The sequence below is a fragment of the Schistocerca americana genome, chromosome X (genome assembly GCF_021461395.2).
Source record: "Schistocerca americana isolate TAMUIC-IGC-003095 chromosome X, iqSchAmer2.1, whole genome shotgun sequence".
In the NCBI taxonomy this organism is placed as follows: domain Eukaryota; kingdom Metazoa; phylum Arthropoda; class Insecta; order Orthoptera; family Acrididae; genus Schistocerca; species Schistocerca americana.
In genome coordinates, this window is record NC_060130.1 from 742215529 (window position 1) to 742236120 (window position 20592).

A 20592-nucleotide genomic window follows, 5' to 3' on the forward strand; every position below is an offset into this window, starting at 1 on the left:
GGTTTGAACCTTCGTCCTCCCGAATACGAGTCCATTGTGCTAAACACTGCGCCACCTCGCTCGGTATAATCTTCAAATGCCTCTGAGCACTATGGGACTCAACTGCTGTGGTCATCAGGCCCCTAGAACTTAGAACTACTTAAACCTAACTAACCTAAGGACATCACACACATCCATTCCCGAGGCAGGATTCGAACCTGCGACCGTAGCAGTCGCACGGTTCCGGACTGCGCGCCTAGAACCGCGAGACCACCGCGGCCGGCTCGGTATAATCTTAATTGACGTTGGATCAAAAAAAGAAACAATGAGATCGTCTGCTGCAGAGCCCAGTGTTCAACAACGTGTGCTGAACGATGTACTTTGAAACAGTTGTAATGGCATCAATATTATAATCTGCCATCAGATCTGCTAGAGATCTTTGCCTATCCTGCCTTACAGAACGGACAAACCTACTGCCTCCAATTTATGTGATATGCGTAGATATCTAACGCACCTTGTTGCTTATTCGTGATTTCACCGTCCTTCAACCACTTTCCAAAGATGCTCATGACAGTATAACGCGAACAGCCAACCAGCTGCACCATTTCCGAAATGCTCGTTCCCAGGCACGGGTCGGTAACAATATGGCTTTTGTCAGTGTTGGTAATGTGAATGGATTTCCTCTTTTGCGGCCTTTATTGTCGCTAGAATGATTACCCATACGTCTCTGCATCTCTTAAATATTTCCCTTACGGCTTCACGTGCCCGCAACGACACCAGGCGGAATTCAATCTCACGTTTGGCAGTGGTCATAATGTTTTGACTTATAAGTTTTTGTGTGCTGGAATAACTCCGCACGTCCCGAGGTAGTATTAAAATGGCAGAAAGTAGCTATCTAAATGGTGTGAATGTTAAATGCAAATATCAAGTGTAGACCACTGTTCAAACGCAATGGAAATCAAATACTGTCACTTCAGAACATTACTCCTTCTCTGATTTGCCGTTCGTAAACTGGACTCCTTAACAAAAAATATGAAGCTTTCACTTAATGCACACTGGACAGTCGGACGGATTGTATGTAGACACCACTTCCGTAATCGTTGTACGAAAGGTTTGCTCTGTTCCCCAAGTTCCATTTTCAATAAACTTCCAATGAAAAGAAAACTGTAAGTGAAAAAAATTTAATTTTTAAATCTAAATTGAAAAGAATGTTTGCAGCATATGCCTTTGGTTGTACCCAGAAGGACTTCTTACGAATCTCAAGCATATTATTGTGATGCAGTAATCACATGTATGTTTTTTGTTTTTCTTGTTTTCTTGCTTGTATATTACGTGAATGTACGTATCAAGTCCATCTAGAATGCAGTTACATGACGTCATGAAAATGACAAAATAAACGAAATAAAATTGTAGCAAATACACTTGTTTTACGCGAGAAGCGAAGCGAAGAAGAAAATACCAGCTCACGATTTCAGGCAGATGCCTCCCCTGAGAATGGTTTGTCTTAAAACCTCCTGTTCCGCCTAATGGAGATTTCCTCGCCGTCTCTAGCATTCTAAAAGCATCTCAAAGCTCCTAAAAGCCTCGCACTCTGCACAGAATTAGACGGGCTGTTCTCCTCCGCTTGAGGAGAACAGGATAAAACTGTAGAGTGCGCAAGCTCTAAAAATGTAAACCTTAATCGGGTCAGACAAGACGTCACCAAGGAAAAGAGGTATTTAAGGTTGCCTCGTTGTGCTGCTATTTCTATTATAATATGCAAGGAGCATATACCAGGTGTTGAACTGCGTCGAATTTTTTGAGAGGTTACGAAAGAAAAGAAACAAGCCCAATAAACATAGGGTCGGAAATGCTTATTTTCTGACGCAAGGACACTTTTTCACAGGAGCAACTAAAAGATATTTGATTGTGGATAAGAGTGTAGATGTTGCATTAGTACTCCAATCAATAAAGTTCTTTGAAAACGTGTTGACAGGCGTTCTTGTGATAGACTGGTAGGGTCATATGTTGGGAGCAACTTTCAAAACGCATAATATCAGAGAAAGTAAAAGCGAAACACATCGAAAAATGTACCTCATTATTGTTTTCGAATTTTACACAAAATACTCAGATAGGGCTGTTGTCAAAATTGTATTTATTACAAGTAATTTTTTGTTTTATTTTCAAGATATGAGGACTTTTGTGTTGGATTAAATGCGGTTTGTTTTGTTCTATTGGACACTATGCCTTTTGATGTAAGCTATTTTGGCATGATGCATTTCGATTAGTTTTCAGCAAAATAGAACTTGTAAATACATTTCATTTTTCGAACTTATCTTTTTAATATCCAATAAAGCGTATTAACATAAGAAGTAGAAACAAAAACCTTGACGTGCTTTATTGCCAATGGTAGTGTTTTTTTTTTTTTTTTTTCAAGAACAGGATCCTCTTCTAAACAATCACAAGCAGTACGTTCGTTACACGGAATGCTGCTAATTCTAAGCACTTCATTTTCTTTTTAGTTTTTTAAAACTTAAGGCTTCGTGGTTTATTTACATCGTCTTTCATTTCTTGCATAATCCTTCTCAGAGATGATACTTTGGATCTATTTGCAGCTTTTCTGAAGCTGTATCAACGTTTGCCTAATGGCAAGCACTTTGAAGGATCGCCAGAAACATAGTAGAGGTTAGTTTTGATTTCTGGATCATTTTGCCCACTATGTACTACTTCAAATGAATTCTTGTCAAATCACCGGTCAAATTTACAGGCTTAAAATTTCCCAATAGTACCAGTTATCAAATACGTCCACTTCTGCGTTCATTTCGTGGTATGTGTTTGGATACAATATTTCTGAAATTTTGCGAAGTTTCTTTTCTACTTTGACATAAACTTTGGCAGCAGGTAAAAAAGAATGTCCTCGAATTGGAAGTACATCAGTCACGTGCACTGCAAATTCTCTTATAACGAGAAAAAGCAGATATCAACAAGAAATGTGCGATGACTCTCAGTGATACTCTCCATGTTAGCAGAACCAAGTTGTTACACCTCACTTTTGTATTTCTAACGATCAGAACAAAACACACACACACACACAACAAAGCTATAATACCGAAAACAAATAGCAACTGGTCATTGTTGGTCGGTTAAAAGGTTTCACTCCAGTCGATTACCTTAGATTGTAGCTAATAATGGTTAATTAATAATAAAATAAATTTATGGACTTCTAGCTCTTTGATTCATTCGCACTAGGGGACAAAATGCTATTTGTTGATTTTGCTACTTTTTAGAGCTCCTTTTGAAGGTTTTAAAATGCGTTTTAATGGGATCTGATTGAAGGAGTGTGTAGAGCGGGTCAGAAAACATATGATTTCATCTCTAACTCAATTTTTTACGCCAGTGGATATTATACATTTTGAAAAGTTGCTCCTCATTTGGTATCACAGAGACCAAATTGGGTTCATATTTGGGACTTACGAGGACCTGTTAGATGACGATCAGTTTGTCTTCAGAAAGGCAAAGGCAGCAGAGAGGTAATTCTGACGTTGCGGTTGGTAATGGAAGCAAGACTGAAGAAAAATCAAGACACGTTCATAGGATTTGTCGACCCTGCAAAAGCAGCCAACAGTGTAAAATGGTTCAAGATATTCGAAATCCAAAGTAAAATAGGGGTAAGCTATGGGGCAAGAAGGGTAAGACACATTAAGAGTGAAGACCAAGAACGAAGGGCATGGATTAAAAAGGGTTTGAGATAGGGATGTTGTCTTTCGCCCCTACTGTTCAATCTATACGTCGAAGAAGCAGTGACGGAAACAATAGAAAAGTTCAAGAGTGGAATTAAAATTCAAGGTGAAAGGATATCAATGTTAAAATTCGCTGATGATATTGCTACTCTCAGTGAAAGTGAAGAAGGATTAAAGGTTCTATTGAATGGAGTGAACAGTCTAATGAGTACAGAACATGAATTGTAAACCGAAGAAAGACGAAAGTAATGAGAACGTTACAACAACAGTAGCAAAAGCTATAGCCATGCTACAAATGTCTACCATAAGTCATCTGTTACCGCATGAGATCTGCAATAAGAAGAGCATTTCTGACGTACATATAAACAAATTGTCTATTTATTATAAATGCGCGGGGTAACCCCGCGATCTTAGGCGTCTTGTCACGGTCCGCGCGGCTCCCCCCGTCGGAGCTTCGAGTCCTTCCTCGGACATGGGTGTGTGAGTCGTCCTTAGCGTAAGTTAGTTGAAGTCAGATTAAATAGTGTGTAAACTTAGGGACCGATGACCTCAGCAGTTTGGTCCCATAAGACCTTACCACAAATTTCCAAATTTTATTATAAATGAAAATATAATCACTCGTCTGTCTGCTGAGTGCCAAAACAAGGAGCTCACAGTTACACAACAAGGTTAGCCACTGCATGTGGTCCTTAGGTCGCTGTCCTGGATCGAGTTGCATTGTAAAAACTTGTGCGGCCTTTGAGCCGCTTGTGTGTGTTACATATTGGCGCACATTGCAAGCAGAGTGTACATAGTTCAGTGCATCAATTTAGAGGTTGATAATGAGTATTTTTTGTGAGTCAATATATGTTATTTTGAACTGCATACAACCGCAACCAAATGTCCCATTTTTATTAGAAGGCGAAAAACATCACCCTGACTGTAGAAGGTTTTTCATTAAAAGCACGACAGGTTTCACGCCAATTTAGGCGCACCCTCAGGTCATATAAATTGTGTCTACAATATTATTATATGCTGTCCTGAAGCCTCTTGCCGTCCTTCACGCCAAAGATAAATTAAAACCCATACTATAGTATGGGACATCGCCCCCCCCCCCCCACCCAACTCCTTTTATCAATTTGACAAACGCTTCTAGTGGGTTTATCTTCTAACAACAATGAATGAATACAGACTTTCGAACTGAACATTGTTGTTGGTTGACTGGCATTCAGAAAGACTTGGTTGAAATGTAGAGAATTTGTTCAGGTTAACGTGTTTGCGCACTACACAATGCCATCTGCATATGTTAAATGTTGTTGTGTACTCTCTGATTTCTTTGGCTGCACTGCTGCGTCAAATTATATTTATCTCACAGTATAAATTGTTATTATCTGTTAGACCACCATTCAATATAACGTGTTTTCTTGAGGTAAATAAAATTGAGACTGAATATTATACCATTTTCAGAGTACATCCTTACGGACTGTTACTATTTCATCTTGTTTAATATTTCATATTTATTTGTGTTTTGCAATTGAGTCACTGGCTGTCCGTTAGGCTAGGCTCTAATGATCCAAAATATTTCAGCTGGGCACAGTGCAACGGCACACAACCAGACCCTTAGACTAGTATTAGAGCCACTAAATCACTCTATGGTTGTGTGGTTGCCCTCCAATGATTGGATAGTAAAAAATTAGTTTTATAGAAAATTAAGTTTCACTTTATAAATTCTTCACCTTACAAATTTGTCACCCCGGTAAATTGCGGCAGGACTTCTGATCTGGTGAGTATAGGATTGTAAATATAAAGTCGAATAGGGACAATGCAGGAATAGCCCTCATAATAGATAAAAGAAGGTTGTATACATGGAAGAAGCCTGGAGATACTGACAGGTTTCAGATAGATTATATAATGGTAAGAAAGAGATTTAGGAACCAGGTTTTAAATTGTAAGACATTTCCAGGGGCAGATGTTGACTCTGACCACAATCTATTGGTTATGACCTGTAGATTAAAACTGAAGAAACTGCAAAAAGGTGGGAATTTAAGGAGATGGGACCTGGATAAACTGAAAGAACCAGAGGTTGTACAGAGTTTCAGGGAGAGCATAAGGGGACAGTTGACGGGAATGGGGGAAAGAAACACAGTAGAAGAAGAATGGGTAGCTTTGAGAGATGAAGTAGTGAAGGCAGCAGAGGATCAAATAGGTAAAAAGACGAGGGCTAGTAGAAATCCTTGTGTAACAGAAGAAATATTTAATTTAATTCATGAAAGGAGAAAATATAAAAATTCAGTAAATGAAGTGGGCAAAAAAGGAATACAAACGTCTCAAAAATGAGATCGACAGGAAGTGCAAAATGGCTAAGCAGGGATGGCTAGAGGACAAATGTAAGGGCCGGCCAGAGTGGCCGAGCGGTTCTAGGCGCCACAGTCCGGATCCGCGCGACCGCTACGGTCGCAGATTCGAATCCTGCCTCGGGCATGGATTTGTGTGATGTCCTTAGGTTAGTTAGGTTTAAGTAGTTCTAAATTCTAGGGGACTGATGACCTCAGCTGTTAAGTCCTATAGTGCTCAGAGCCATTTGAACCATTTTGAACAAATGTAAGGATGTAGAGGCTCATCTCACTAGGGGTAAGATAGATACTGCCTACAGGATAATTGTAGAGACCCTTGGATGGAAAAGAACCACTTGTACGAATATCAAGAGCTCAGATGGAAACCCAGTTCTAAGCAAAGAAGGGGAAGCAGAAAGATAGAAGGAGTATATAGAGGGTCTATACAAGGGCGATGTACTTTAGGACAATATTATGGAAATGGAAGAGGATGTAGATGAAGATGAAATGGGAGATACGACACTGCGTGAAGAGTTTGACAGAGCACTGAAAGACCTGAGTCGAAACAAGGTCCCGGGAGTAGACAACATTCCATTAGAACTACTGACGGCGTTGGGAGAGCCAGTCCTGACAAAACTCTTGCATCTGGTGAGCGAGATGTATGAGACAGGCGAATTACCGTCAGACTTCAAGAAGAATATAATAATTCAAATCCCAAAGAAAGCAGGTGTTGACAGATGTGAAAATTACCGAACAATCAGTTTAATAAGAAGAGGATGCAAAATAGTTACGCGAATTCTTTACAGACGAATGGAAAAACTGGTAGAAGCCGACCTGGGGGAAGATCAGTTTGGATTCCGTAGAAATATTGGAACACGTGAGGCAATACTGACCCTACGACTTATCTTAGAAGCTAGATTAAGGAAAGGCAAACCTACGTTTCTAGCATTTGTAGACTTAAAGAAAGCTTTTGACAATGTTGACTGGAATACTCTCTTTCAAATTCTAAAGGTGGCAGGGGTAAAATACAGGGAGCGAAAGGCTGTTTACAATTTGTACAGAAACCAGATGGCAGTTATAAGAGTCGAGGGACATGAGAGGAAGCAGTGGTTGGGTTGTAGCCTCTCCCCGATGTTATTCAATATGTATATTGAGCAAGCAGTGAAGGAAACAAAAGAAAAATTCGGAGTAGGTATTAAAATCCATGGAGAAGAAATAAAAACTTTGAGGTTCGCCTATGACATTCTAATTCTGTCAGGGACAGCAAAGGACTTAAAAGAGCAGTTGAACGGAATGGATAGTGTCTTGAGTGGAGGGTATAAGATGAACATCAACAAAAGCAAAACGAGGATAATGGAATGTAGTCGAATTAAGTCGGGTGATGCTGAGGGAGTTAGATTAGGAAATGAGACACTTAAAGTAGTAAAGGAGTTTTGCTATTTGGGGAGCAAAATAACTGATGATGGTCGAAGTAGAGAGGATATAAAATGTGGACTGGCAATGGCAAGGAAAGCGTTTCTGAAGAAGAGAAATTTGTTAACATCGAGTATAGATTTAAGTGTCAGGAAGTCGTTTCTGAAAGTATTTGTATGGAGTGTAGCCATGTATGGAAGTGAAACATGGACAATAACTAGTTTGGACAGGAAGATAATAGATGCTTCCGAAATGTGGTGCTACAGAAGAATGCTGAAGATTAGATGGTTAGATCACATAACTAATTAGGAGGCATTGAATAGAATTTGGGAGAAAAGGAGTTTGTGGCACAACTTGACTAGAAGAAGGGATCGGTTGGTAGGACATGTTCTGAGGCATCAAGGGATCACCAATTTAATATTGGAGGGCAGCGTGGAGGGTAAAAATCGTAGACGGAGACCAAGAGATGAATACACTAAACAGATACAGAAGGATGTAGGTTGCAGTAGGTACTGGGAGATGAAGAAGCTTGCAAAGGATAGAGTAGCATGGAGAGCTGCATCAAACCAGTCTCAGGACTGTAGACCACTACAACAAAAATAGATAAGAAAATCAGAACGTAGGTTGGCTACTATGAACAGCACAGTGCACTCCTTGTCGTTGTGAAAATAGACACTATGACAACACCCAACACAGTAGTACATGTTTACATGTCAACTAGCTCCATAAATGAAGTGACTGAAAGAATGTGTGATGACATAAAACAAATTATTCAAATAATTGAGGGAATCGAAATTTAATTGAAATAGGAGACTGGAATATGATCATAAGGAGATGAAGAGAAAGAAAAGTAGTAACAGAACATGGACTTTGGGAAAGGAATGAAAGACTAAGCTGCGTGGTAGAATTTTGTACAGAACATAATTTAATCACAGCTAATACTTGGTTGAAGAATCGTGTAAGAATGTTGCGTACAATGAATAGACCAAGAGACTCTGGACGGTTTCAGACTTAGTACTTAATGGTAAGACAGAGATTTTGAAAGCAGATTTTAAGCTTAAAATATCTGTGGACCTTGACCATAATTTACTGTTCATGAACTACAGATTTAAACTGAAGAAATTTCAGAAAGATAGGAAACTACGGATATAGGTCATGGATAAATTTAAAGTACCAGAGGTTATTGCAAGTTTCAAAAGGAGCATTAGCGAAGGACTGACGGAAAAAGGGGGAAGAAACACAATAGAAGACGACTGAGTAACTTTGAGAGATGAAATATTGAAGAAAGCAGAGGGCCAAACAGGAAAATGACAAGGTCCGGTACAAATTCTCGAATAACACACAAGATGTTGATCGTAACTGACGATAGGAGAAAACATGCGGCAAAAGGATGCAACAAATGAAGCGGACAAAGGGAATACAGACGTCTAAAAAGTGAAATTGACTAAGTGCAAAACGGCTAAGCAGGTATAGCTAGAGGGCAGGTGCAAGGCTGTAGAACATTGCATGACTAGCAGAAAGACAGATGTTGCTTATAGGAAAATTAAGAGCTCAGATGGCAAAGCACTAGTAAGCAAAGAAAGGATAGTTGAAAGGTGAAAGGAATATACAGAAGGGCTGTACGAGGGAAATGTACCTGAAAACAATACTCTATAAAGGGAACAGGAAGTACGTGAAGATTAGATGGAAGATATGACACTGTGAGAAGAATTTGACAGAAAACTGGAAGACTTAAATTGAAAGAATAGATGGAATCTCCTCAGAATTCTTAAGATCCTTGAGGAGCCAATCATGACTAAACTATTCCACATGGTGTGTAGGGTATATGAGACAGACGATAACCATCAGACTTCAGGCAGAAAGTACCAACAAGTGTGAATATTATCGAACTATCATTTTAATAAGTTATGGCTGAAAAATACTGAAACGATTTATTTACAGAAGGATGGATCACTGGTAGAAGCCGACCTCGAGGAAGGTCATTTTGGGTTCCCGGGGAATGCAGGAAACACGTGAGGCAATATTGACCCTATGATTTATTTTGAAATATAGATTGAAGAAACGCAAACCTAAGTGTACAGCATTCGTTTATTTAAAGAAAGCTTTTGGAAATGTTGGCTGGACTACTCTTTTTGAAATTCTGAAGACAGCAGGGTCAAATACAGGGGAGCGAAAGGTTATTCACAAATTGCACAGAAACCAGAGTGCAGTAATCAGTCGAAGGACATGAAAGGCAAGGAGCGCTTGAAAAGTGAGTGAGATAGTTTTGTAGCCTATCCCTAATGTTATTCAATCCGTACATTGAGCAAGCAGTCAAGGAAGCAAAGGAGAAATTTGGAAAAAAATTAAAGTTCAAAGAGAAGAAATAAAAACTTTATGGTTTGTTGAAGACATTGTAATTCTGCCAGAGACGGCAAGGGATTTGTAACAGAAGATGAACGGAATTGGATAGTGTCTTGAAGAGAGGTCATACGGAGAACATCAACAAAAGTGAAATAAGTGCAATCCAATGTCGTCGTATTAAATCAGGCAATGCTGATGGAATCAGATTATAAAATGAGACACTAAAAGTAATAGATGAGTTCTGCTATTTAGGAAGAAAAATAACTGATGATGGATGAAGCAGAGAGGATGGAAAATGCAGACTGGCAATAATAAGAGCATTTCTGAAAAAAAAAAACAGAAATTCATTAACATTGAATATAAATTTAAATGCTGGGAAGTCTTTTCTGAAGGATTTTATCTGTACTGTAGCCTTGTGCGGAAGTGAAATATGGACAACATACAGTTTAGATAAAAAAGAATATAAGCTTTTGAAATATGGTGCTAGAAAAGAACGCTGAAGATTAGATGGGCAGATCGATTAACGAATAAGGAAGTACTGAAGCGAACTGGGAAAAAAGGTACAGCACTTTGACTAAAAGGAGGGATCGTTCGATAGCACACATCTTGAGGCATCAAAGAATCCTAAATTTAGTAATGGAGGGAAGCATGAGAGGTAAAAATTTTAAAGTGAGGTCAAGGCTCTATTACAGCAAGCATGTTCAAATGGATGCAAGTTGCAGAAGCTAATGCAGAGATGAAGAGACTTGGACAGGATAAACTGACGTAGAAAACTGTATTAAATTAGTCTTCGGACGGCAGTCCACCACCACCACAACAACAACAGCAACGATGAAACGGCTGGTCATAGGCGCCTGGAGCCACTGACTGAAGTAGAACTGTCTTCAGTGATGCGTCCCGCTTAGAAATGAGCTCCGATGACAAGCGAAGATGTGTCTCGAGACGCCCCAGACTGCGTTGGGATAAAACTTGACTGTCACCCGCCTTACGGTCAGACAGGCAGGAGTAATAGTCTGAGGCGCCATCTGATTTCATAGCTGGACCCCTTTGGTTATCATTGGCGGCACCTTACAGCACAGCGATGCATCTACGATATTCTACGCCCCATTTTGCCGCCTGGCAAACAATCCCGCGATTACATTTCAGAGAAATAATGCCCACCTGCACACGGCGAGAGTTACTACTACTTATATTCGTGCTTGCCAAACCGTGTCTTGGCCCGCAAGGCCGCCGGATCTCCCCCCAATTGAAAACATGTGGAGCATTATAAGCAGGGCCCCTCCAACTACCTCGGCATTTTGACGGTCTAACGCGCCAATTGGACAGAATCTGGCACGATATCCCTTAGGAGGACATCCAACAACTCGATCAATCAGTGCCATGCAGTATAATGCTTGTTATAACTGTTCCACATTCCACAGATTCATTGGAAGGGTCCTAAGGAAATGCAGTCCGAAAACAAAGGTAGTAGGTTACAGTACTGTGGTGTGCGTGCTGTAAGACCTTCGGTACACACACCATCAGATTATTTGACTTGTCACTCTAATGAAGTAGGCGAGTGTCAGCAACATGTCTCGTGGTCTTATCGTGGCGTGTTTATCTTCTGCCGTTAGGTCAGACGATAGAAATGCCACTTGCACGCTTAGAGTAGCAGATTGACAGTGACCAACTTTGAACAGATCTTGATTAATTTTTACACACATTTATTAAAATAATCAAAAGCATAGACATTACGTAACTTGATTCTGGACGCTATTTACAACTGACAATCTGAATTTCCTTTGGTCTTGGTACGTTAATCTTATTCTCATATATCTCTGATACTTGACAAAGTGTCTATACATTTATCTTCATGGCTGTGTACAGGAATACGATAATCTTCTTAGGTGCAGACTGAAACTTGACTATAGACTGGTAGAGACTAATGCAGACTGGTACAGACAAATGCAGACAAATGCAGACTGACTAATCGGAGGTCTGTACACTCGTTATAATACCTCGCGCGTTCAGGTATTACTGCGCGAGTGTCATCCGCGAGGAGAAAAGGTTCTACATTAGCAGCAATCTCATTGGTTGGGTTACATATTAATACGCGGATCGGCAGAAACAGAATTTGGTCCGTTTCTAAGGCAGCACCATCTCGTAGTGCGGAGACGGACGAGCGCTGCACCTGCGCTGTTGTGCTTAGCAAGGCGCGCTCTAGTGGGAAAGTTGTGTACGCGCTGACTACGCGGAACTATGTACACACCAAGTTCACTTGTTCGCCCACTGCTTGAATACTGCTCACCGGTGTGGGATCCGTACCAGTCAGTGTTGATAGAAGAGATAGAGAAGATCCAACGGAGAGCAGCGCGCTTCGTTACAGGATCATTTCGTAATTGCGAAAGCGTTACGGAGATGATAAACTCCAGTGGAAGACTCTGTAAGAGAGACACTCAGTAGCTCGGTACGGGCTTTTGTTAAAGTTTCGAGAACATACCTTCACCGAGGAGTCAAGCAGTATATTGCTCCCTCCTACATATATCTCGCGAAGCGACCGTGAGGATAAAATCAGAGAGATTAGAGCACACACAGAGGCATACCGACAATCTTTCTTTCCACGAACAATACGAGACTGGAATAGAAGGGAGAACCGATAGAGGTACTCAGGGTACCCTCCGCCGCACACCGTCAGGTATGGATGTAGATGTAGATGTAGATTCCTTTTGCTCCTCTGCCCTACCCCTTTTCGGCCTGTTCATCACATTCACTAGTTTCTTCATATAACTCACCTGCACAGCATATTTAGCTTATACATTGATGTACTTTTAATCTTTTAATATACTGTAATATAAGATTTATTTGTTTAGAGGCACTTTGGGTATTATATTATGCTTGTGTTTTTGTATCGGTAGAGCCGTAAAATGTCACATTCCTTTGAAAAAAAAAATTCACACCTATGAACTCTCTTTGAAATTGTGTGGACTATCTGTTTAGTATTAAGCTATCAGATGACGCCCAAGGAAGACGAAAGCCAGCTCATAACGAACTATAAAATAAATATAATTGTGGAACATTAATACTGCGTATTCAAGTTTTTAGTGTTTCTAGTTCTGGTTTCTGAACTACGATTGTATTCACTTAGCTTACACTTATTAATAAGTGTAATATTTCTATTACGACCACATTATTAGGTAAAAAAATAAATGCAGCAATGGGTCTTGACCACAGAGAATCGGCAGTTATTAACCAGCAGTTCTACATCTACATGGATACTCTGCAAATCACATTTAAGTGCCTGGCAGAGGGTTCATCGAACCACCTTCACAATTCTCTATTATTCCAATCGCGTGTAGCGGGCGGAAAGAATGAACACCAATATCTTTCCGTACGAGCTCTGATTTCCCTTATTTTATCGTGGTGATCGTTCCTCCCTATGTAGGTCGGTGTCAACAAAATATTTTCGCATTCGTAGGAGAAAGTTGGTGTTCGGAATTTCGTGAGAAGATTCCGTCGCAACGAAAAACGCCTTTCTTGTAATGATTTCCAGCCCAAATCTTGTATCATTACTGTGACACTCTCCCCCATATTTCGCGATAATACACAACGTGCTGCCTTTCTTTGAACTTTTTCGATGTACTCTGTCAGTCCTATCTCGTAAGGATCCCACACCACGCAGCAGTATTCTAAAAGAGGACGGGCAAGGGTAGTGTAGGCAGTCTACTTAGTAGATCTGTTACATTTTCTAAGTGTCCTGCCAATAAAACGTAGTCTTTGGTTAGCCTTCCTCACAACATTTTCTGTGTGTTCCTTCGAATTTAAGTTGTTCCTCCCAGCGTTGAGTAGAAGCACATAAGCGCACTTATAGCAGTGAAAAACAATATATTTAATTCAACGTTTGCATCCGCAATACGTCAGCTGATCTCTTTCTGTAATAGAATTTGCGAATGCGACGTTTTGTTTCAGTTCTGAGATGCGTTTTCATCTTGTAAAGCATTAACCGCTGCAGTCTGCGAATGGGGGAGCAACAGATCGCGTCCCACCGTCGACAGTAGCGAACTCTATGATCTGGTTTCGCTGGTAATCGGGCGAGTAGCTGGCTATCTACCCTGATGACCAGGGGATTGAGGATAAAGGGAGTTCCCTCCGGAAATCAAACTCGGCACCAGGGGAAGCGCCGGGCTACCGGTCGGCGCAGACCGCAGCTGGGAATCAATAGCCAACGCTGTCAGATACAAATGCACATGTCAGCATTACTGGCTCCAGATGCTCATACCGCAGATGATGCTGACAATCTCTGTCAGCCCTTACCGCTGCCTGTCGATCCACGAAATAATTCACATACGTCAAAACTTGAAATGGGCGCTTGTAGTTTCAATTAAATCGCGGTAAACCTGAGGTAAAGCTTTTTGTTAAGGCATTTCTGTTCGAACTCATTTCAGATTCGACACGGGAAATATTCCTAGTGACTCTGTTGTACACTGTGGCACACTCGAAAATGTGTAAAGCGAACGAACGTACAACTGACAGCGAGTGTTATTTATTGCCGTTATTAATACCTTCCTTCCCTCTCTCATTCAAGAATGGAGCGGAGGGAAAGATGCCTGCCAACATGGCTCCGAGGCGCGTTAAATATCTTATGTTGTTTTTATGGTCCTCATGCAAAATATATAACGGAAGCAGTAGAATTTATAATGCACATCAAACACAGGCTCTCTAAACTTATGCAACAAGCTTTTAAAAGAGTAGTATTTTTCTCCCAACTTATTCCATAAAGTTCCCTACGCATGTCAGCAGCACTTCCATATGCACTACACTGAGCTACTAAATCGCTAGATGATCGCTTCTAAATTCCTTTGGCCTTTTTCTTCAAGACTAGCTTGATGAGAATCCCAAACACCAAAGCAGTACTCAAGGATAGGGAATATCTGTGTAATGTCATTTAAGGATGCATCCAGTTTACGCTGAATTATAGTAATACACCGACTTTATCCGTCCGCTTTTCTTACAAATTTCATGCTTCTTCCATTTCATATCGTTTCCTAAAATTATCCCTAAGTTTTAATAAAAATGTACTCGAGTACCGCCACGTTTTGTTTCCTTTTGTTCAAGAGCAAAAACCATCATTTTCTACACAATGCGAAAAAGACCTTAAGTAATTTAAGTTCTGGTGTTATTCAGTGATGACTCTCCTCCGTATCATGCCTTATGATGACCTCTCGACCAAGCGGTAATCGATTCGAATCATTTTGGTTCAAGAAATTAGCCAGTATTTAACTAGCAAAGGGAAGATATTTACCATTTTCTGCGTTAAATTTCAAACTTGTTGATTTGTAACTATGTTGTAGACCATCCGTCCACCTAATGCGACCCTTGAATTCAGCAGCCCCCTGGATTCTGTTCCAGATGAATATGCAAAGTGTCACACTAAAGTTAACCCTCTCCCCCTCTCCAAATCCTTAAATCCTTTTACTTCCATAATAAGTCGTAACTACACAAATATACTACACAAATGAAATATTAATCAGTCAAACACAACACACACACACTGACAAAAGTAGTGGGATTTCAGCACACGGCATGCCATACACAACCGAAAACAAGGCCAAATCGTTCAGTTTTGGGATTTTAGATTGTACAGGCAGACAATGATGGCTGTCGGCGTGTACAAGCATCGTAAATACTCTGAAAGCGGTGGTCATATTGTCTGACAGATCTGACAGATCGCTTGTATGTATTGAGAACGCGAACAGTCCTATGACAAAAATAATTAAATTTGATTTAGATCCTATTAGGTCTAAAACTTTGCTTCCACTGTTTTTTCTCGAAATTCGAAGATTTATTGCGAAAAACTTACAAAAAATGAACGATTCAAATCACTGGCGACTTTTCTCCCATCTTTCGGGCAGCATACGAATCCCGTGACGCAAGAATAGGGCGTCTTTTGAGGAGTTCCATAAGCCGATCCAATTTTGCACTTGTTCATATGACCGAAAGTGCTGGTCAGCCACGCTCTGTGCCACGGATCGAAAAAGATGGTAGTCAGAGGGAGCAATGTCCGGAAAACACAGCGGTGGGTGGGACAGGACTTCACATTTCATTTCCAAGTATGTTTTTACAGATTTTGCGACAAGGAATCGTGCATTGTCATACTGCAATATCATCTTTTCATGTGTGTCTCTGTGTTGTGGTAGTTTGTCTTTGAATGCTCGGCTCAAACTCATCAATTGCTTTCAGTAACTGTCTCCTCTGATTGTCTCCGTCGGTTTCAGTAACTTAAACATTCTCTCTTCCACAGCCATGCCAGTCTTCGATGTTAACATCACCGTTACTGAAACGTTGATACCATTCTCTGTACAGTATGTCACTAATAGCTGCCTCACCGGTGGTTTTACCCAGCATTTTATGAGCCTCAGCCGCAGATTTCTTCATGTTAAGGAGAACATTAAGCCTCCCAGAAAACAATGAAACTACGTACGCTCTTAAGCTGACATAGTCAAGCATGAATAACTTTATGATGCAATCAGAAATCGACTAATAATTACGAACGACCATCTGCACCACCACTTCCTGCTACTGCCATCTACTGGAAAATGTCGGAAGCGAAGTTGTAGACATCGGTGTCGCACCCGGGGGAGCTAGGGCAGATATGTGCCCCCCCCCCCCCCTTCCCCCTCATAATGTGAAAACCAGTTTCAATTATTTGAATCTTAGCTGAACAAATTGACGTCACTAAACGAATAAATCAAATCTTAACTAATTACACATACTAAAAGCTTTTTGCAGTAAGAATTAATGTTTTGAAGGATTTATTCACAAAAAAGTAGTACACCATGTTTTAATGAACTATCTTGGTACGATTACAAGTGATGAATCAAACAGAATTTATTTTGGAAAACTATTTGAAATAGTTTCCACGGTTGTTTAATACATTACACATAACAAACATACACACACAGCATCGTTAAATTTTAATATTATGTAACTTTCTCAAACTCTTTAATCACAAGCCTAAACTGGAATGCTTTAGGAGTTTTAAGTGTCATTGATATATGGTCTCAGACGTCCAGAACGATCCAGGAAGTAGTTTTAGGTCCTAAATTTTTCAACTTTTTCAAGGGGATTCCTGCTCTTACCCCATCGTGATCCATTGAGTCGTCGTCTCCGGTAATATTAATGCCGGTGACGCCTGTGTTAGACTTTTTGTTAAGTGAGACTCGTGATGCAGCGGAACTAACCCGCAGTTCCGAAGTAAAAGCAAGTAATAAGAATAGTCAGAATCCGTGACTTTGTGGTTTCCACAGTCTCCGTAGTGGGTGAACGGCCAACACGGGAAAAAACCAGGGCACCTTCACTTACACGTACACCGAACGTGACACAGTGCCAGAGATGAATGGAGACTGGTTGAGCAACTGCGTCAGCAACGGAATCCGCGCCGAGCGATTCATTGAATATAGTAGATATCTTTGCAATGACTTAGGAACAACAAAACTAGCTCGTCAAATACCAACTAACATAATAGGAACAATAGGAAATCAGAACTCAAGACAAGTTCTAAGAATTTCGGGCAGCCCCAGCAGCCAAAGATCCGTTTTAAACTACATCTAGTGAGGTCGAGATAACAAATTCTCTATGGAGAAGAAAATCAGCTATCAGATGAGATAACGTTAGATAACAAGTGACATATCTTCCTAGAAATCTGAGCTATCATTCACCTATATCCACTGTCAACCCCTTCTAGAAGGTTATAATCTACCAAAATAAAAAAGATTCAAACAAGTGACAAAAAGTGGAAAAAACTGCATCGAAAGCGCAGAGCAAAAGGTCTTCTCTCATCTATGGGAAAATTTGTAATACGCCTAATTTTTCAGGGAAGCCAAGTCCTACTTGAGGAAAACGGTACGATACACATGGATCTCCAAAGAACAGCTCAGCAGGAATATAGATTATAAGGATAGCAAAATTACTATACGAAAATCTAAACGTCTCAAAACCACAAGCAACAATATTTTATAATGAGAAGAATGCATATGAGTCATATTTGGCAAAAACATCTAATTGTAAAAGTACTTAAACAACCTTAGTTACTTGTTGCATCACACACGTTGCTGTCAGAGTCTTATAAAATCTAGATAGCCCGCATCTCGTGGTCGTGCGGTAGCGTTCTCGCTTCCCACGCCCGGGTTCCCGGGTTCGATTCCCGGCTGGGTCAGGGATTTTCTCTACCTCGTGATGGCTGGGTGTTGTGTGCTGTCCTTAGGTTAGTTAGGTTTAAAGTAGTTCTAAGTTCTAGGGGACTTATGACCACAGCAGTTGAGTCCCATAGTGCTCAGAGCCATTTGAACCAACCAAAATCTAGATATCGTAGATGATTCCTCGCCAAGGACAAGAGTGTCAGTGTTCACACATACTGTTGTGTATGCTTTCTAATATATAAATGAACGACTTTCTTGCAAGAGCAAAACGTGTACCTCGCCGAACAGGCAGATGACACGCCATTAGTTAAGTATAGTCAACTACATCTAAACATCATAAAATGGGGTCAGATCTCACATATCCTTAGCTGAGTGGCGCAGGACGAAAAAGAAGGAACTAACACCTACAAATCCTCGTTTTACGAGGAAACATCCTGTGCTGGGAGACAGAGTGATGTTAAGCAGGAAGGTTTCATTTTTAGCAAGCGCAGTCAAATATCGTTATGCACACATGAAAGACGAGAGAAATAAAAGAACATAAATGTAAGACATCTAACTTCCTTCTTCACAAGCACAGAACTCAATAATGAAACAAAAATGAGACTCAGTAACACATTACATCAACTAAGGTATACTGCCGTTCTGTTCGCTTCACTCCAAGAATAAGAAACGTAAAAGTGGTTCAGATGGAAAAAAGGTTATAAAATATATTTTAAAAGCGTTTTTGTTCTAATAATATTTGTTTTCGGCTTATCGGGCCATCGTCAGGAAACAATTGAATAGCGTCCATAAGACACATTAGTGTGGAAGAAACAGAACATTTGAAACAAAGATACTACGAGGACACACAGAATCTTTGGTCGTAACGTTAGGTGAGAAATGTTAAATCGAGGGTTCGTCACCCACCGACATTATGGACCAAGCACGTTATATTACAGTGTTAAATTACAATTTAGGAGTTGTCCAACAAATTAGCCATTACTGTGAAATCTTGCGACTTTAAAACTTCATTTTATGTAAAAGGCACCGCAGCTTATATCTTAATCAACTGGAAGCATAAAATAGATTTATTAAGTAATAGTGATGTTTACAAAATTACTAGCATTGGCTGTAGCAAACTGTACATTGGCTGCAACAGGCAGGGTTATAGCAGCTAGAGTGACTGAGCATCAACGTAGCTGAAGATTACGTAAGTCGGATCCACTTCTGTTAGACATGTGCTGAAGGATGGTCATAGATACAAAAGCCACACAGAAGTGTTACATACAGCCAGCAACGTGAAAAAGCTTAAACCCATTGCAAGCACTTGCGGTAAATAAGCTTTTAGCTCAAAACCCCTACATGGTTCTAAATGATCAGCTACAGATGAGCACATCCTTACTCTTAAACCTTACGTGATCCAGTCATCCACTTACACATTCCCAAACCTCAGTCCCGATGAACTAACTTATCTCAACACAATTTTACCACAATAGAATACATTGTCGAATACCTTATTTTTTCCTCACAACCATCAGTATTACATTCATGTCACTTCTACGTTTTAATATTGTATATTTTCGTTATGTAATGTGATTCATACTCAATATCTTGTAAATTGTAATTTAACACTGAAATTTAACATGTTCGGTGCACAACAAGAGTGATGTGCCCTCGATCTTACATGTCTCACCTAATATCACGACCAAAGATTCTATGTGTATCTTTCTCTCTAATACACGCATGACATCTATCTTGAAAACAGGCGTTGATTGTGGATATTGTATAACAGACACAGACCATTTGACTGTTCAGAGATGTCACTAAACCCGCATAAAAGTGTAAACAACAATGCATGAGCAGCGCCTATTAGGGTAGGGGGTCCGACAGCCGATAAATTCCAGTCATTGCATCAGGAAGGAGGTACACAGCTCGTGTTGTCTGTAGTTCAACCATGCCTAGACGGTCAATACCGCGTTTCGATTGCGTCCACATTGTTACTTTGTGCCAGGAAGGGATCTCAACAAGGGAAGTGTCCAGGCATCTCGGAGTGAACCAAAGTGATGTTGTCCAGACACGGAGGAGATACAGAGAGAAATAGCCGGCCGGTGTGGCCGAGCGGTTCTAGGCGCTTCGGTCTGGAATCGCGCGACCGCTACGGTCGCAGGTTCGAATCCTGCCTCGGGCATGGATGTGTGTGATGTCCTTAGATTAGTTAGGTTTAAGTAGTTCTAATTTCTAGGCGACTGATGACCTCAGTAGTTAAGTCGCATAGTGCTCAGAGCCAGTTGACTAGAGTGGCCAGCATGTTCTCCAGACATGAACCCTATCGACATGCCTGGGATAGATTGAAAATGATGTTTATGGGCGACGTGACCCACCAACCACTCTGAGGGATCTACGCCGAATCGCAGTTGAGAAGTGTGACAATGTGGACCAACAGTGCCTTGATGAACTTGAGGACTGTACCGGTGTGTGCAGCAATCTGGACCACCACCTCTGAAGGTCTCGCTGTATGGTGGTACAACATGCAATGTGTGGTTTTCATGAGTAATAAAAAGGGCGGAAAAGATTATCTGTACAGGTTCCGGAACTCTCAGAACCGAGATGATGCCAAACTTTCTTCGATGTGTGTATTTTCAGACCTAAGGAAAGGTAGAAAGGTGGGATCGA